This window comes from Triturus cristatus, chromosome 10, assembly GCF_964204655.1.
Source record: "Triturus cristatus chromosome 10, aTriCri1.1, whole genome shotgun sequence".
In the NCBI taxonomy this organism is placed as follows: Eukaryota; Metazoa; Chordata; class Amphibia; order Caudata; family Salamandridae; genus Triturus; species Triturus cristatus.
Window position 1 is genome coordinate 622,183,499 of NC_140593.1, and position 18,372 is coordinate 622,201,870.

Consider the following 18,372-nt stretch of genomic DNA (forward strand, 5'->3'; position numbering starts at 1 on the left):
TAATCGTTGGTCAGACACCTCAGCGACTAAAGAGGCTTTCAAAACCATGGCAGAAATTCTGAGGTCTTGCCCATCAATGGCAGATATTACAGGACTTGTCCATCTGTAAAATATAGTATTACAAGTACACTAAGTAAAACTGTAGGAAGCTGTGTTAGGGGAAGTTAAGGGCATCTGCATTAAATATGGAGGAAAAGTATGCAGTGCCTGGCACAGTGTAGTACGAGTCAGTTTTTGTTTCTTGGGTGTCAGCCAGAACCTTCCTACAAGGTGGAACAACCTGGTAATTGGTGCTATGCTAGGCTGTCACAATGGAAAGGCTGATTTCAAATGTTTCTTATGCAGTACAACTGGGGCGCTGCTCTTATGGGTGGTTTATGTTGAGGGTGTGTTTAGATTGTGACGTGCCTACGTTTGAGAGTGGCAAATGTTTAAAGTGATACTGACTAGCCAAAAAACAGAATCTGGGTGAGGGTGCTTTTGAAGCATTCACTTCTGACTCATAATTTGCTGACCTTGTTTCTGTGGGTTATAGGTTTTGGGCACTTTGCCGCTATTGATCAGTGGTAATAATGCATATGCCCTCTGTGGAAATTGTGACGGTGACTAGGTTTCCTATGGTCGACGTATTTGATTTAGTGGTAAATCTCTTGGAAATACATGGGTGTGTGCCATGGCCTGTAACCCAAATGCTATTAGTGGGCTTGCACCACCAGTTGTGCCACCCGCAGGGGTAGCCCTGTAACTGTATGTCAGACCTATCATTGTAGGGTCTGCGCACGCAGTGGAAAAAATTGCCATGTGTGCCCAAACCTTCTTTTCTTTACATATAAGTTACTTCTAGGGTAGGCTCCAGGATTCCACATTGGGTGACATTACTTAATGAGGGAGTTATGCTTAGCATATTACAGCAAGTGATTTACAAGGTTTTGAGGTCAGGCCTACTTAGCACTGGCCTCTGTGAGGGTCACTCAAGTATACTTTCAACGCTTATGGCATCAAAACAGTACATCCCAGGCCTTGTTGTTACACCTTCAAGGATATCCCTGCGCTCGGTGCCGTGGTACATAGGAATTAGGGGTCTGTGTGAAAAGCCCTAGGCACCATTTGCAGGTACACGTAAGCATTAGGAGTGCGTTATGTCGCTTATACACGTATGCATTGTATGCCGGGGTCTGTCACACAGTATCTATACACCTTCGTGCTCATACACGTATGTACAATAATGTATTGTATCGCACAGTACCGCTGCACCCATGTGCCGGTGCACTCGTACCTTGGATATCCGTGTGGCGTCACACGGTACCGTCGCACCCCTGTGAATGTGCAATGTGGCATTATATGCCTAAGGTTTTGCCACGCGGTATCTCTGCACCCTTGTGCCTGTGCACTTACACAGTGTGATGTCCAGGCGGGGTCACACATTATTTACGTCCTTGGGCCTATAAGATTAAGCAGGCTATTCCAGTGTTGTCGCCTGGACCAACTCCCCTGGGGATGGTGCACATTTGGGGCATTTGGATGCCTATGTTGTCAGATAGTACCATTGGGTGCGAACAGTATCTAAGCACCCTAAGCTGGGGGTGTGTGTGGAAAGGGGGGGATACAGTCTCACGAAGTAGTGCTGACTTGTGAATTGTGTTTGGTCATCTAAAAGCAAAAGGCACTAATCATTGATGTTTGATTTTCATTTATGTATGACTGGATCCACGCCTGATGCCTGGGAAGTGCTCCACACTGCTATGACTGCAAGATGGGGACAACCAAGGGGACCGGTAGATCCGAAATGGGAGTGGTGAGCGACGGCATCAAGTGTGATGGGCAATCAATTCAATGGTTCAATCGCTGCCAACATGAGACGGTGCGGCCCATGCACGATAGTTGAAGCGTATAGGTGTGTCAACCATTTGTTGTTGCCATTTGTGGTAAGCTAGGAGTGCGCTGCCTTGCAGGTGTATACCTTGCCAGCTTGACCGGAACCCAGGTATTATGGGCAGGTGCGACACATCAACACCCTTGTCGTGAAACGGTTATCTGCCATTACGGCGCCTGTGCTCGCAGGCGCCTTCGTAGCGGACACTGCACAGTGTTGGGATGCTCCGTAGTAGGAGGATAGGCTTGCACAGAGCCTATCCCAGAACATAGTGGTAAGGTGTAGGTAGTTCACGGTTTCCATGATATGCTTATGGAGAGCGTGGGGCCTGTGGGAGACTCCTTGGGTAGCCTTACAATGGTACAGTTGCACCAGCAATGAGTAGCATTGTCTGGGGTGAAGTGATTATCCGGTGCACCCTGATGCTATCGATTGAGGCCAGGTAGTGGCTCCAAGATGGAATGTCAAGTTCTGATGAGTAAGCCAGCCCTAGCATTATTATCCTGCAACTTGGGAATGAATGGGTAAAATATTCCTCAACACCCCTTGTCATTAAACAGGATTTCTGCCATTAAGGTGCCTGTGCTCGCAGGTGCCATCACAGCGGTCACGGTGCGTTGTTGGGATGCTCCGTAGTAGGGGCAGCAGCCTACACAGAACCTATCCCAGAACATAGTGGTCAGGTGTAGGTGGTTCATGGATTCCATGATATGCTTATGGGAGATTTTGGGGGCCTGTAGGGCACTACCTGGGTAGTCTTAGAATGGTGCAGTTACATTGGCAATGAGTTTCAGGGTCTGTGGCAACGTGTTACATCGTGATGCTACCAATTGAGGCCATTTAGTGGCTCCAAGACGGTATGTCATTTTTGTCTCATTTAGCCAGCCCTAGCATTGTTATCATACACTTGGGGGGGGGTCGCTCACTGCACGCCTGGGTAGACTGGTAGTAACACTACTCACTGAAGTGGGAGGGTCGACACGTCTATGCCCCGGCTACACCTCGGCAGAGACTGCAGAGCTGCCAATAGAGGGGAAGGGAACCTGAGAGGGCATGGAGCCACTCGAAAAATGTATTAGCAAACTGGGAGGCTAGCTAGGGTTTTACACCTGCAGACTATGGAAAGTAAGGAAGGAAATCTTCAGGGAGAATCTTCTTGCCTAGTTAGTGAAGTGTAGAGACAAGGCATGACCTTTCTGGGTGGTTTTAGGGGGGGGCCTGATAGTCAGGCAACTATGCAGGCCTATGGCGGTAAGGTCATGATTGGTGAGCAGTAAATTGAAGGTCCTTAGGGTCGGTGCAATTCTTGAATGGGGTCGCCCAAGAGGGAGGGCCAAGTGGTCTCTCCTAGAACTCCTGCGGCAATTACAGCCGGTTGGCTGGATGGGTGCGGGGGAGGGAGAGTTATGCTTTCTGATAGGCTGCTTGGCCACCCCGCACGTGCACAATGGCACAAATAAACAGCGCATAACTGCAAGGGTCCCATTATGGAGATAATCTACAGGGCGTACGGAGGTGACCTGGGGGGGAAGTACCCTCACGGGGAACGGGCCCTCTGTGCATGCGCACTCCAGTTGGAGGGCGGCATAAGGGCGTACTGGGGCGACCTGGGGGGGGAAGTACCCCTCATGGTGAACGGGCCCCCTGCGCATGTGCACTCCGTTTGGAGTGCGTGCATAATAGGATAAGGACCTGGCGCCAGTTATTGACCTTGCCGTAGGCTCACAATAGGGATACGCAGTAAATAAAAAGAATTAAATATTGTTATTATGATTATTGATGATGGTATGTTTAGATTCGGATAGAAAAACCTTGTATTAGAGATATGTTAAGGTTAGCCATCTGACATCTACACCTACCAATGTAATCAATGTAATGTAATGGTTTTCTGCGTATTGTGTAAATATTGTATGTTAAAATTTGTTTTAAAATTTGTATGTAAATAAATACGGCCGGGGGGTTTATGATCCCCTAATCCAAAATTCTTCTCATGTGATCTTGATATTGACAAGGGAAGAGGGTAGTACCTGGCCATACAGAAAGGCGGGGCCGGCATCGGCCATGCCGAAGGTATGGCGGGCGTGCCGGCCCCCGATGACCGTACCGGGGCAGGCCTGTCACGCGCTTTGATGACACAACAGGTGCGTCCCCACCATTAATTGGTCAAGGTCTGGGGGCGTGACCCGGAAGTGATTGTAAGCACTTCCGGGTCACGCACTTTGCTTAACACCAGGCCAGTTAGAACTGGCCTGGGCTGGAATCTGGGCAATAAAAGGCTGGGGAGCGGCGGAGTCTGCCTCTTTGCTCGCCGCTCCCTCATCCTGCCACTAGTCATACCAGCCTCCCTAGGTTGATTGGATGTGATACCAGACAGAGCGCGAATAGAGAGGGGAGAGGCTGTTTAGAGAAACAGAGAAGGCTGGCGTTTGAACCAGAACCTGAGCGAATTGGGGGTTGGAATGGTTTACGAAGGTTAACATTGTTATTGAAGGAAAGCAGCAATATATTCTTTTTTCTAAAAAACATCTCAGCGTAGGCTATGTTAATAAAGAGAATGCATTTAGTTAACGTCTTTGTACTGTAATTAAGGAATATTCTATGTAGACTGATGGTGATGTCACTGAATACTTGTCTTGCAGATACCCCTGACGAAGGGAAATTAATCCCGAAATGCATTGGGTGACGCAAATAAAGTCGTGATATGCAGAAACATGTATTCCTCCTGTTTTGTATTAATATCATCATTTACGGACGAATGAGTAGAATAAATCAAAGAAGAAGAAAGCAATGAATAAAAGAGTACGTGTAAAAATAAGAAGAGACAAAAAGAGGTGGAATGGAAAACTTGATTTATTGGATTCATTATAATCCATGATTGGCTGTGCATCCGGTACTGGTTCCAAAGATTGGTTCCTTTGTGTTTTGTCTTGTAATTTAATTTCCCCACCCACCATCCCCTAAAAGCAGGGTTTACAGGGTGTATTGTTAGGAATTTTTATTTTCATGTTGAAATGATTATGTTTATCATATGTATGATTAATTTTCATTCCCATTGTATTATGAGGTTTTTTACTTACACAGGTTGCGTATTGTCGTATTTTAGTGCTATTCCTTGGTCACGCGGTAAGGTCATGATTGGTGAGCAGTAAATTGAAGGTCCTTAGGATGCGGCGCCATTCTTGAATGGGGTCGCCCAAGGGGGAGAGACAAGTGGTCTCTCCTAGAACTCCTGGGGCAGTTACAGCCGGTTGGCTGGATGAGTGTGGGGGAGGGGGAGTTACGCTTTCCGGTAGGCTGCTTGGCCACCCCGCATGTGCACAATGGCGTAAATAAATGGCGCATAACTGCAAGGGCCCCATTATGGAGATAATCTACAGGGTGTACGGGGGTGACCTGGGGGTGGGGAAGTGCCCTCATGGGGAATGGGCCCTCTGCGCATGCGCACTCCGGTTGGAGGGCGGGCATAAGGGCGTACGGGGTGACGGGGGGGGGGGAGTACCCCTCATGGTGAACGGGCCCCCTGCGCATGCGCACTCCCGTTGGAGTGCGTGCATAATAGGATAAGGATCTGGCGCCAGTTATTGACCTTGCCGTAGGCTCACAATAGGGATACGCAGTAAATAAAAAGAATTAAATATTGTTATTATGATTATTGATGATGGTATGTGTAGATTCGGATAGAAAACCCTTGTATTAGAGATATGTTAAGGTTAGCCATCTGACATCTGCACCTACCAATATAATCAATGTAATGTAATGGTTTTCTGCGTATTGTGTAAATATTGTATATTAAAATTTGTTTTAAAATTTTTATGTAAATAAATACGTCCGGGGGGTTTACGATCCCCTAATCCAAAATTCTTCTCATGTGATCTTGATATTGACAAGGGAAGAGGGGGTCTAGGAAGTACCTGGCCATATAATTCTGGGGGCGTTCTCAACCTATGTCTACAATGGAACAGCATTTACTCCTGTCCTGGACAGAAGTAAATCTCTGACCATCTCCATGATGAGAGCAAGTTGTAAAGATGATTGTTTGTGCTCCTAATCTTTCTGCCGCAGTCCTGCTGTGGAACACCCTACCCTGCACCTGGAGTAAGATCTACCAATAAATTACGTTGCATGTGGCTAAATTGATTTACAAGCTTTGTAGGTTTTGCCTTTAGTCTTTCCGTTTCATGCACTCTTAAATCATGCAAATTGTGTAGGTGTGATGAACTTTCATGCTCAAATGACTTAGAATCGGGTCCGTTGAATGTGTGGACCCATTGATACTGTGGAGAGATCACCTGACTGTGTTACGCAACATCACTGAAGATTTTCCTGGCAACATATTGCCACAGCAGCTTTTTCAAAATGGCGGCGTCGTTGACGTAACGACTTGTGCTACCAATTACAACAAGCTAATGCATGTCTGATTCTGTAACACATAGGAGAATCACAGAGGAAGGGGTTGTAGATGATGGAGTCTTGGTGAAATGTGATATTTTATAACTGGACAGTGTACGGCAGGTCGGAGACGCAAGCGACAGTTTCTAACCACAACACTAGAGTGAAAATCCAACTTCCTTATTTTGAATGCATTGCTCATAATACAGTTTTCGTTTCTTAGCAACTAATCTGTGTAATAGCCTTTGTGCAAATAATACCAGGGAACAAGACTCGCATTGGCATAAGAGGCTGCTTGTCAGAGGGCCTATGTACTTGGCTGTTCTTTGCCTGATGCACAGGACAAACTTTCCTTTACCACCTGCCACAGAGTTGTTATGTCACACACAGTGGGTACCTTATCAAAACCTCAGCCTGCAGCATCTCCAGCCCTTCCAATTCACATGGTGCCACCGTGTGTCACACGGTATCGGCTCCCTTCACACAGTCACTCAGTGAGGAGGCAACATTACGCGGTGTGCACACAGTTAACAGGAATCCCCAGCCGAGAGCAAGTTTCCAGTTAATTATTTTGATGTGCTGTGCAGCTGATCCCCGTATGGGGTGTGAAACCTTACCAGCACATCGGTGGCACCCTCAGAACGTTTGAGTTTTGGTGATGGAGGGGTGGAGTTGGGTAGTGAATATAAAAGTGCCTCGGGTTGTGCTCGGCACTTCATTCCAGCCCTTCCATGGCCACGCTCCCTTTTCACACACTGACAGTTGTTTACAGGGTGGCAGGTCTGTACCTCCTACCTTAAAGACACAGAGAGTTGATACACCTGAGTTTGGACATGCAGCATGTTTAAATAGGAATCTGAGGTGAAGGTGGGGGGCAGTATCTAAAAGGGTGTGTCCAAAGAAGCGTAACTAGGAATAGTTTCCTTTGAGATGCGGCCTATGTATTTAAGGGCATGGCTTAAAACGTGCAAACTAAAATTGGCGGCTTTAGACACCGCACACCCTGACAAGAATTGGGGTGCTTCTCTGTGAGTTTTTGTTACTGCATCTAGATGTAAAACAACAACAAGCACATATGCCTAAGACAAGCCAAACCTATTGACCTTGGCAATGCTTGTTTGCTGTCTCAGCTAAATTAAAAGCAACAAGTGGGTTCTGAATTATTAGAATTGAAAATGTCTCAATTCTGAAATTATGAGACTGTGAATTAAACATTACTAAAGTCTTTGGCAGTGAAGGAGTTCTTTGGAGTGTATGACACACACCCCCTGTCTGCAGTCTTTCACTCTGTTAGAATCTTATGGCCTTGTACTCCTCATATCTTTCTGCAGTCCCCCGTCTGCACGTGTCACACTTTCCCAAAAGTACAACTGGCGCATATGGGACTGTTGTCCTGTGTGCTCTGCAGAGAGGCCAAGGATTGGATGTGCATGGCAGTGTGTGCAACGTGAAACAAAGTGTGAGAAGGCCAGTTTGTGCATAGTCAGTTTGTTGTACCTGGTGATTTATAGCCTGGCCAGTGGATTGGTTTTAATGGTGTAGGAGTCCCACACGATGATAACCTTTTTGAAGAGGTAGGAAAGCTTCATAATTAGGGCTCCGGTTTGATGGTATTCATTTTATTTAGACTCTTCTATATTCATGTATTTGTCCAGGTTTCTTTTTAAAATCTGGTCTTAACCAGGCAAAACAAGCAGAAATGCTTTATTTCTCCCCGTTTTTGCTGTTTCCATGGCAGCACACATGGAACAGCAAAATGCCAATGATTGCTTATGTGCAGAAGGGTCTCCCTTACTGCACATAAATGACCATTTAATAAAATTACATTTTGTAACTTCTATGAGTACTGCATTAAGCAGCACACATAACAAAATACCAATTAAAGATTGTTTATGTGCAGGAAGGGAGACCTTCCTGCATAAAAACAATATTCCCCTCAACGCAGACACCCTTGCACTATGGTACAAGGGTGCTTGCGTTGGTGGTAGGCAGCTAAATTTAGCACCAGTACAGGGGAAAACGCAGGGCTGCACCATATTCTTGTAATATGGTGCAGCCCTGCGTTTCTAAAGTGACGGAGCAGGTTGTAGCCTTCTTGGTTTAACGACACGCTTTGCAGCTTTGTTGTGAATATGCCCCTAAATTTCATCAACTTTGGTTGCCATATTTGTGTCAGCTGTTGGAGTGTAGGCTGAATTCAATCTTTGTGGGGTTGTGCTTGAGAAATCTTTAGGGCAACCAGTTGTGGATTGTGGTGACTAAGGCCAAATTGTATCATTATTTGATAGAGTGCAACTCAGCAAGACAACTTGCTGGGCTGCGTCAAATGCAGCCACATCACAGAAATGAATGAGGTTAGGCTCAGCAATGGAACTACAGCAGAAGTAACTTGAAAACTGTTACAGTTAGGATCACTGGAAAGTTCATTCAAATCATAACAGTAAAAACCTATTACATCAGTTTGACTTCGCTCAGCAGAGCTTGTGAGGAGAGGAGATAAGCAAGGGGACAGAATGGGAGGGGGTAGATACAGGAGCGAATGACAGAACAGCATCCGTTTGATCAAATATGGAATTTTCATATAAATGTGGCCTAACTATACTTTGCTAATAAACTCACTTCTATCCATCATATTAAATTCATCTCAACAGTAATTATGTTAGCTTGTCATGTGCGTATTGGATCCAATTTACAATAAAAATGAATGTGTCCTTATGTAACGCAACTGGTGCTCGTGTAAAGTGCTCTGATACCCGATTACTTCGGGTCAAGTCCGCGCAATATAAAACTCCATAATAATAAAAATAAAATAAAACATCCCCTGTTACCCTCCTCAGTCATCAACCTGTCTGCCTTTGTCAATGTAGACCGAAACCTTCAATGCCCGTTATCCATGCCGCAGCCCCGCGTTCCACCCTCAGCAAAGCCAAAGCACCTTATTCCTCATATGCAGTGCCATTCTTCTACTATACTGGTACCACGCAAACACCTCTGGTAATTCGAGGCGAGCCAGCCAACAAACTGACAGAGAAAGCCGAGTCAGAGGCGAGCCAAGGGTCTGGCTCGTATCTTAGAGCCCATGCATGAGCTGAGCCATGAAAAGGTTTACAATGTAAACCATACAGCAAACAACAGGTAAAAGATGATAAAGTCTCGGTCCATGGGTTGGTGGGGTACAGTTCCTGGCGCCACTCCTCTCTGGCAGGTAACGCACCTCCGGCCTGTCTCGGCATTGTTGGGGTTTCACAGATGGGATGATATCGAGATATCCACTCTCGGAGACGATATGCAGGGGACCACTCCTAAATCCCTTTAAAGGCTGCGGGCGGATTTTGACCTTCACAAATCTCAGTTTCATCGGTATCTGCAGCTCCGTCACGCATTGACCCCCCCTGATACGGCATCTTGAGTCATTACCCGAGTTCCACCTGCTGGAAGGTCGTTTGTTGATGGGTGATCTCGGGGCCCACAAAATCCGGAAAATCTATCAAACTCTCACTACACACTCCAAGACCACTATTCACTGAACCCAGGCGGCTTGGAAGGTGGACCTGCCCGCCCTGACGGACGATGATTGGGCCGAGGCACTGGCTAGCCTTAGGTACGCCGCCGTCTCCACTAGATACAGACTAATCCAATTTAAATACCTCCATAGGATATATTACACGCGTCTTCGCCTCTGGAAGATAGGGGCTATTCAGTCCCCCATCTGTCTCCATTGTGGCACGGACGAGGGGTCATTTCTCCACACGGTGTGGAGCTGCGGGGCATTGCAGCTCTTCTGGTCTGGCATGCTGTCTTGCATGGGGCACTTTCTGGTATGGGATATCCCAACAGACCCTAGACTGACGCTTTTACACAGCACAGAAGACATCGGGGTAACAGGTATAAAAGACACCTTCTGTTTCTGGGTCTCACATTGGCTAAGCGGGACATAGCACAGCGCTGGAAAGATACGTCCCCGCCCTGTATAACTAACTGAAAAAAGGCCTTGGATAGGTGCATGTCATCGGAGGTTGCGGTGTTCCAGGAGAGGGGCTGTCCACAGAAGCATGGGAAGATCTGGGCTCGGTGGGCCAAGTACAGGGGTATTGATTTGTCCTTAATGGTGCAGCCAGCCACCCGGGAGCCTATGAACGGCTGGTGGTGAACGATTTAGCAGTTTAAGGTGTTAGTGCTACAAAGACGTAGACGGGAATTTCTTCGATATGTGCATATAATGTTTTTAAAATATGTATGGCGCTCGCTCGGGTGGTGGGGGCGGGGTGTTTTCTTTGGTCTGATGTTCCGCAGACCTTAGGGGTGGGTAATCTACAGTACCTAGAGATTTTACAGAATGCATTTCAAATGTACTTTGCTTGCCGGGCTCCACCCATCTGGTACTTTGGAAATTCAATAAAATCTGTTGTTAAAAAATATGATAAAGTCTCTTCAAAATTCAGTAAAGTTCATTTTTTTTAACATGTGGGAGCTTTGGCATTAATACGGCACATTATAGCAATGCACTGAGAAATACTTATTAAAAGTGATAGTAAATATGAACCATTTATGAACTAAGAGATTAGACAATTGTCTTGTAAACTCTGTACATAGCCCAGGTTATTATAGAGCAACATTATAGCTCTTTTAAATCAAGCACAATGGGTTTTTGTATGGCTGGTATTCTTAACTCACATATTTGAAAGTACTTTCATTCACAATAGTGAAGAAAAAAAAGTTTCGCTGAAATAAAATGCGCCTAAGATCACACAATTTAACCGGAGATGCTACGATTTGTTATGGTTTTCTGGATTCACTTTATACAAATCAGCCAGTAAATGAGTATCTATATGTCTTTCCTTATGTTAAGGCTTTGTTGTTACCTCTGTACATATTTCAGCAGTTTTTATAAAGCACGAACATGGAGCACTTTACATAAGCACCAGTTACATTTACACAAGGTCGCATTTAAGGTTTATAGTCACGGGAAGATTAAGTGATTTACACAGATTCACAGAATGCTAACCATCACTGAGACTCAAACCTGGTTCCCCAGTTCCAAAGTCGGCAGCTCTGGCTAGAACAGGGAGGGAGGCAAGCAGAAGTCACGTGAAAGTTCTCTCGTTATGGGTTCGAGGTTTCAACAGGACCTCGAGCTGAGCCAGACTTCAGGCTCGAGCCTGGCACGTGCCTTCAGCGGATCGCCCAACACTACTGATAATACGTCAGCCCTGAGTGGCCTGTGCTAGACCTTTGAAGGTGCCCACGCAGCAGCTTTCCACTCGTCTACCGTAAAGATCAGACACTTTTTGCTGGTGACGTGATGTGGGCATTTTCGTTCCGCTGTCTGACCTAACTGATTGACCTCTGCCCCCCCACACACCCTCTTCGCTCCAAAGCTGGGGTACACACTGACACTCCTAAATCCGGATCCTGCTACCTTCGTAATGCCACACCGACACCACACAGGGTACTTTCTGCCTCTCAACAGCTGGTGCTGTTGACTCTAAATTACCGTTTACGAATTACACACGGTGTCAGCCTGGGATGCCACCGAAGGCACCTCAAACTCGAAGCCAAACCGTGACAGGAGCCCCAGCCTGCGGGTCCGGGAGGGGCAGGCGGAGTGCATGCACCGGCTGCAGCCGGGCTCGGTCCCTCCCACCTCCATCCAGGCAGCCTGCGCTCTGTAATGTGCATCGCCTGCTCGGCGGAGCGCTCGGGCGGGCTGTAACATTCGGTTCCATGCACTGCTGCCCACACGGAGGGAACCGCTGTGTGAGGGGGGGACCGGCCCAAACCACGGTAGAACAGGAAGACGGGGTCACGTGCGCCGCGGGAGTGGGCTCAATCGGCGTAAGGTAAGGCACATCACTTGAGGGTACACACCCGTGGCCGCAGCAGCTCGTGTAATTAAAGGGCGTGCACTGTAATTCAGAAGTTAGTGTACACAGCGGATTTCAGCAGCGAACATTCCGTTGTAAGCAGAGTTTAAACATTGTGTTTCTGCACTGGGAAAACTCTGTCTGTATGCCAGAATTCGATGTATACTGCATTTCAGTAGGGGGCATAACAAGTGCTTCAGACGTGGGTGTACAGTACACACTAAGTTTCCGCAGTGGGTGTGCCGCGTTCAAGTAACTGGTAAAAACTGTGTTTCAGTTGTGGGTAAAGACTGACTATCTGTATCCCAGCATACGGCGTACACTGGATTGCAGTTGTGGGTAAATACCGTGTTTCGCCTGGTACACCCTGTTTTGCAGAAGTGGGTGTACACCACGAGTTTCTGAGGTGGGTATACCCCTGTAAGGAGCTCGTAAGCCCTGTGTTTCAGCAATTGACAAACACCAGTGTATGCCAACAGCCGTCTGTACACTGTATTTCATCAGCACGTATAGTGGGTGTACAGCAGTGTGTGTAGCAGTTAAGCAGTTGGTACACACTGTGTTTCAGCTGTGGAATAACACGATGTATATGCCAACATTCCTGTGCACCCAGCATTTCATCACCAGGTATACCATTATTGGAGAAGTGGGTGTGCACAAGTGAACATCTGCAGTGGGCGTATAATTATTAAGCAGTGGGCAAACACTGGGTTTCACCTCTGGGTAAACAATGTGCATGTGCCGGCAGTCGCGTGCACCGTTTATTTCATCATCAGGTGTACTATTATTGCAGAAGGCGTTGTGCGCAGCTGAGTTTCAGCAGTTGTACCATTTTTAAGCAGGGGGTAAACACTATTGAATGCCAGCAGTCTGTGTACCCTGTGGTGGGACCCTGTGCTGTAGCAGTGAGAGGGCAGCTCCTTTATGAAGGCGGCAGGCACTGTATTTCAGAGGTGGGCATATAGTGAATGTCGACCTAGGGTTTGCACTGCATTTGTACTGTGGATATAAACCGCACTGAAGCGGGTGACATAACACTATCACAGCTGTGGAAATACTCTCCATTTGACTGAAGGCAGAAACGGTCCCTAAAAACACACCAGGTAAATTCTTAATCAGCAGCAGGTGTGCACTGTATTTTGAAAGTAAATAATATATTCCTGTTCTGGGTGTCTCCCCTTTGATCGGCATTCCTGTCACAGCGGTGAAGCAGTGGCAGGCTTATGCTGGCTATGTTAGGCCTTTGAAATGGTTTTATCTGCGTCGCCAGACTACTGTCGTTTCGAAAAAACATACTAAATATACATACATAGAGAGCAGGGCGCAAGTCCCTCGAAATTGCGTGGAGGCGCTCATTAGCATAAACAATGAGAAGCACATGAAGTGAAGACCGTGAAAGTGATGTCATAGTCCTTCAACATCCCTCACTTTAAAAGGAACAGAATACTTCCCCCTTCCCTGCCTGGCCAGGCACTCAAAATGGTAACTATACTTTTAATCAACTTGTTACATCATCAGTGCCAGGATTGTGCAGCATATGCATATTCAAAACCTAAATACGCATCAGTTGAGGCACATTATAGGTATTAGTCCTACAAGAGTTTCATATAGCAACAAAGTCAAAGAGAATTTTGAAGTCCACAAACAAATCAAAGAGTTTCGTTAGTTATCATTTGTTTATTATTCTTTTCTTGGATTGTCCAAATTTCATTATAACACATAACAGCCGACACGTGTTTCGTCCATCCGGACTTTTTCAAGGCTGTAACAAATGGATATAAATATACAATATTACAAAATACATAAAAACAATAGCTATACAAAGTGTTGATGTTAAAAAACACAATTTTGCTATAAAAAGGTCCTCTTGTTAAAAAACAAATTTACATATATTTATGCGGTATCGATTCCTTATATATTGACACTCGATACAAATGAGGGGCTGGTGTCAGTCAATACAACGAAAAAGAAGGCCATAAGTATACAGTTGGTAAAGAAGATGTTAGCAATAGAGTAGAGAGAGCCACCACCAGTAGAACCATCAAGTTCCTGTTGGAGTGTAAGATACTTTATAGTGTGAATTTGTTTTTTAACAAGAGGACCTTTTTATAGCAAAATTGTGTTTTTTAACATCAACACTTTGTATAGCTATTGTTTCTATGTATTTTGTAATATTGTATATTTATATCCATTTGTTACAGCCTTGAAAAAGTCCGGATGGACAAAACACGTGTCGGCTGTTATGTGTTATAATGAAATTTGGACAATCCAAGAAAAGAATAATAAACAAATGATAACTAACGAAACTCTTTGATTTGTTTGTGGACTTCAAAATTCTCTTTGACTTTGTTGCTATATGAAACTCTTGTAGGACTAATACCTATAATGTGCCTCAACTGATGCGTAATTAGTGTGTGACCTTAGTGGAATATCCTTTTGGGCTTCTCTACGGGTCTGTGTTTTTCCTTCTACAAGCAGAGGAGGAAGTTAGGTTTGAGAGCACTATAGGCTAAATAGAAAGGAAATTATACAAAAACATATTGTTAATTATCGTGGAGCTAAAACTGACAAAAAGACTTATGTGGATGTGCATGTAAACTCTGACAAATTGCTGCTTAGGTGCATGTGTGTCAAGATGCATATTCAAAACCTTTTCGAGCAAGCTGTGTGGTGTGTGCCTATCTTGTGCGCAACATAAGTTGCCAAGTTACTTCATCTCACGTGGGACACCTTCAGCCTGACTTGGATTTTTAGCCACAATCACTCTTCATCTTCGAATTTTGAGGCCCTAATGACCGTTTACTAACAGGTAACATTCATTCCTCTGAGTCGTAGACCTCCCAGTCACAGTCCTTAACATATGAGCGATAGCAACTCCCCACAGAAATTCCAAGCGAAAAAGTCCCTTGGTCCCATCCCTACCCTCCAGGCCACTCCCACATCCTGTGGCACATAACCCCTGACCTATTGAGCCACATCCTGTACCACCAATCACCAGAAGCCGAACAGGAAGGGAGGTATGGGAACCAGGACTGTGACAGGGAGTTTAACGACTCAGAGTAATGAATATTACCGGTAAGTAACCAGTCATTACCTCCTTGTCAGACCTCTCCGCCACAGTCCTTAACATATGAGCAGATGGGAAACAGCGTTTACAATTCTGTCAGAACAACGCAGTGCCATTACAACGCAGGCACTACAATGAACGTGTCGTTCCCACGCGTACCATTGCAAACGCCAGTCATTACAATGACATAAAGGTGTGTGGGGTACTGCAAGTAGCGGCCTTGCAGATCTCAGCCATAGACGCCCCATGAAAACAAGCACAGGAAGCAGCCATCCCCCGAGTCGATCTCCCTAGACCCGACCCAGGCACCTGCACTCCACTGGACTCATAAGCCGCCCCAACAGCCCACCTCAGCCACCTACTGTGAGTAGCACCAGAAGGCTTCAGACCCTGGCCCGCCAGGCCACAAGTCACAAAAAGAGAATCCAACTTACCAAACGGCTCTGTACAAACCAAGTACACCCTAAGAGCCCATTTAATATCCAAACAGAGCATTCTCACCTCATCCTCAGATTGAGGATCAGGACACAACATGGGAAGAACCAGATCCTCCGAGCAGTGAAACAAGGAAGGAACCTTAGGAACAAAGGAGAGATCAGGCCGGAGAATAACGTGATCCGAAAAGAACCTCAAAAAGGTCTCAGAACAAAGGAACAAGCCCAACTCCCCAACCTTCAGGGCCAAGGTGATAGCGACAAAGAAAACCACCTTTATCATCAGGAAATGCAGAGACACCACCTCCAGAGGATCAAAAGGAGCAGACTGCAAAGCTTTCAGCCCCAACGGGAGATCCCAACCTGGTGTAAAGGACTTAACCACCCTCTTTTTGAGAAAATAACTCAACAGCCGGGACACCAAAGGAACAACCGACTCAAAGGCCTGACCCGGAAAGGCACTCATGGCCACCCACTGAGCCCGTAAGGAGGAAAAAGCCAGACCTAATTCAAATCCATCATACAGGAAATCCAAGACACGCACAGGATCCAACACCAAAGCAGACCAGCCCTTATCCGCACACCAATCCTGAAAAGACAACCAATGCTGAGCATAGGATTTAAGTGTGAAGGACGCCAGGACTGTTGGATAAACTGAGCCACCACAGGAGAACACTCCATAGCCACGAGGTTCATCCTTTCAACAGCTATTCCAGGACAGAGGAGGAATCGAAAGGGGATAGGGATCCACCAGCAATGGCCAGCATGGCCCCACTGCCAACCGCAGCAACAGAGGAAATCAAGGCCTCTGGCTCCAGGCAGGCGCCACCAGGATCACAGATGCCCGGTCCAACTTGACCTTCAGCAGGACCCTCAGAATCAAGGCAATGAGAGGAAAGGCATACATCAAGCCCCCCTCCCACCGAAAGGACAGAGTCCCAAATTTCCATAAATCAAGGGACACAACCAAGCTCTGCCCCTACGTGCCCGAGTCAGAGCACCAGAAGAACACCAACGTGCAGTCACAGCAACAAGTAAGTAGACTGTCAAATATGTAAGCCAGCCAAAATGCCAATATCAGGAACAATTAACCCCCTTGTATCACATCGGCCCGAGAGAAACGCCAAGATAGACAGTGAACCGGCCCCTTCTGTACGCTCAAAAGAGCTCCAATGCTCCCCGAGGCCCGGTCCCGATAGCCCGGCCGTGTCACAGCAGCAGCGAACCACCGAACTGGAGCCCGATTGAGACACACAGAGGACACAGTGATCCCGCTCCAACGGGACCTGTGCCTTCCACCACCACTATACGTGGCCGACGCTGAGCGCCCCCTCCCCCGAAGAGGGGCCTCAAACTCTATCAACACACCAGGAGGTCCCACTGAAGCAGGGACTTCACCAGCAAGTGCAATAAACAAAGAACCGGGAAAGGACAGGGTAGAGAAACACGTCCCCATCCCAGGAACACCCCAGGTGACCTGAAGGGGAGGTCAGGCCAACACTGTGGACCAAATGGGCCCGCTTTAGCAGGGACTCCAAGTAACCCAGAAATTCAACGGTTGCTACAGCAGACCGCCAACACTTACGTAATCTATGAGCTGCATCCAGCAGAGAGATTCGCTCGTTTAACTTCAGAAAAAAACAACAGGATGTGGTTCAGTAGGTCAGGGGTTATGTGCCACAGGATGTGGGAGTGGCCTGGAGGGTAGGGATGGGACCAAGGAAGTTTTTTGTCTGAATTTCTGTGGGGAGGAGCTATTACTCATATGTTAAGGACTGCGACAGGGAGGTCTGACGAGGAGGAAATGCCATGGTTAAAAGCAAAACTAAAAGTCCCACAATACAACTTGCTGTAAGATGAAAAGTCAGGACTGGTTGATAATACCATTCTACAGGCACTTTAGAGTGGTATAGATAAGTGCAGTTTGTCATTTTCTCCGCCCCACCCCCCAACAGCATTTCATACCCTTTTTGGCTAAAAAAGAAGTTCTCCTTGCTCTGGTATGAAAAGTGAGAATTATTTCTGAGAACATACTCCTTGTTATACCTCCCTCAAAACTGTTTCTGCTCTTATGCTGAATTTGTTGCACGAGAGGAGCATTATCTTGCGATCCCTTTAATATTTTGGACAACAGGGGAATATTTATAAGGCAGGTTGGACCGGCATAGGTGTGGAAGTACGGGTGCTGCAGGCCCCCAAAATAACCATGCTGAAGTTCAGAAGGTGAATGAGAATTAAAGATGCCTTTAATTTTGTTTTTATCATGTCACCTGTGTGGATGTTCAAAGACTGAGGTCCAATGAGAGGCTCTATGTTCTGACAAATTACTGTGGATTCTAACATAGAGATTGCTGTTTGCATTTCTTATATTTAGAGAAGTTGGAGCATTTTGTGGGATGAACTATCTGACTATCTTGCTGGGTTGGGTACTGCGAATGAAAGGAAAGACTTTAGAATGTCAGTTTTTCCTAACTCGCGACACAATGTAAAAACCCGTAAATGAACGGTGCAAATATTTAAAAACATATCAGCAGTTAGGAAAGCGTTTATGAAATTCTCAAATTTTTGTAGTTTTGAAGTGTAATGAAAGGAAAGATTTTAATAGGATGAAAACAAATCAAGATACATAGTGATGTGCAAAGGATAAATATTTGCTGAAACGCAATACTCACATTATCGTTTGAGCGCCATGGTTTTATCAGTAAAACTGCATGTCAGGGTGATTTTTGTTGCCATTTCAATGGG

At 46.2% G+C, this 18,372-nt stretch overlaps 1 protein-coding gene and 1 long non-coding RNA gene across 2 annotated transcripts in view; one reads left to right on the forward strand and one right to left on the reverse strand.

Annotated features, from left to right (window-relative positions):
• The window catches only part of LOC146789808 (uncharacterized), a 28,190-nt gene extending 16,170 nt beyond the window's left edge, over positions 1–12,020 (reverse strand). The window contains exon 1 of the long non-coding RNA XR_014970170.1: positions 11,757–12,020. This is a non-coding gene — a long non-coding RNA (uncharacterized LOC146789808). The remainder of the gene's footprint in view (positions 1–11,756) is intronic.
• LOC146789809 (ankyrin repeat and fibronectin type-III domain-containing protein 1-like) overlaps positions 11,898–18,372 on the forward strand; it is a 2,714,698-nt gene continuing 2,708,223 nt past the window's right edge. The window contains exon 1 of the mRNA XM_085632159.1: positions 11,898–12,102. The gene's annotated coding sequence lies outside the window, so the exon portion shown is untranslated. The remainder of the gene's footprint in view (positions 12,103–18,372) is intronic.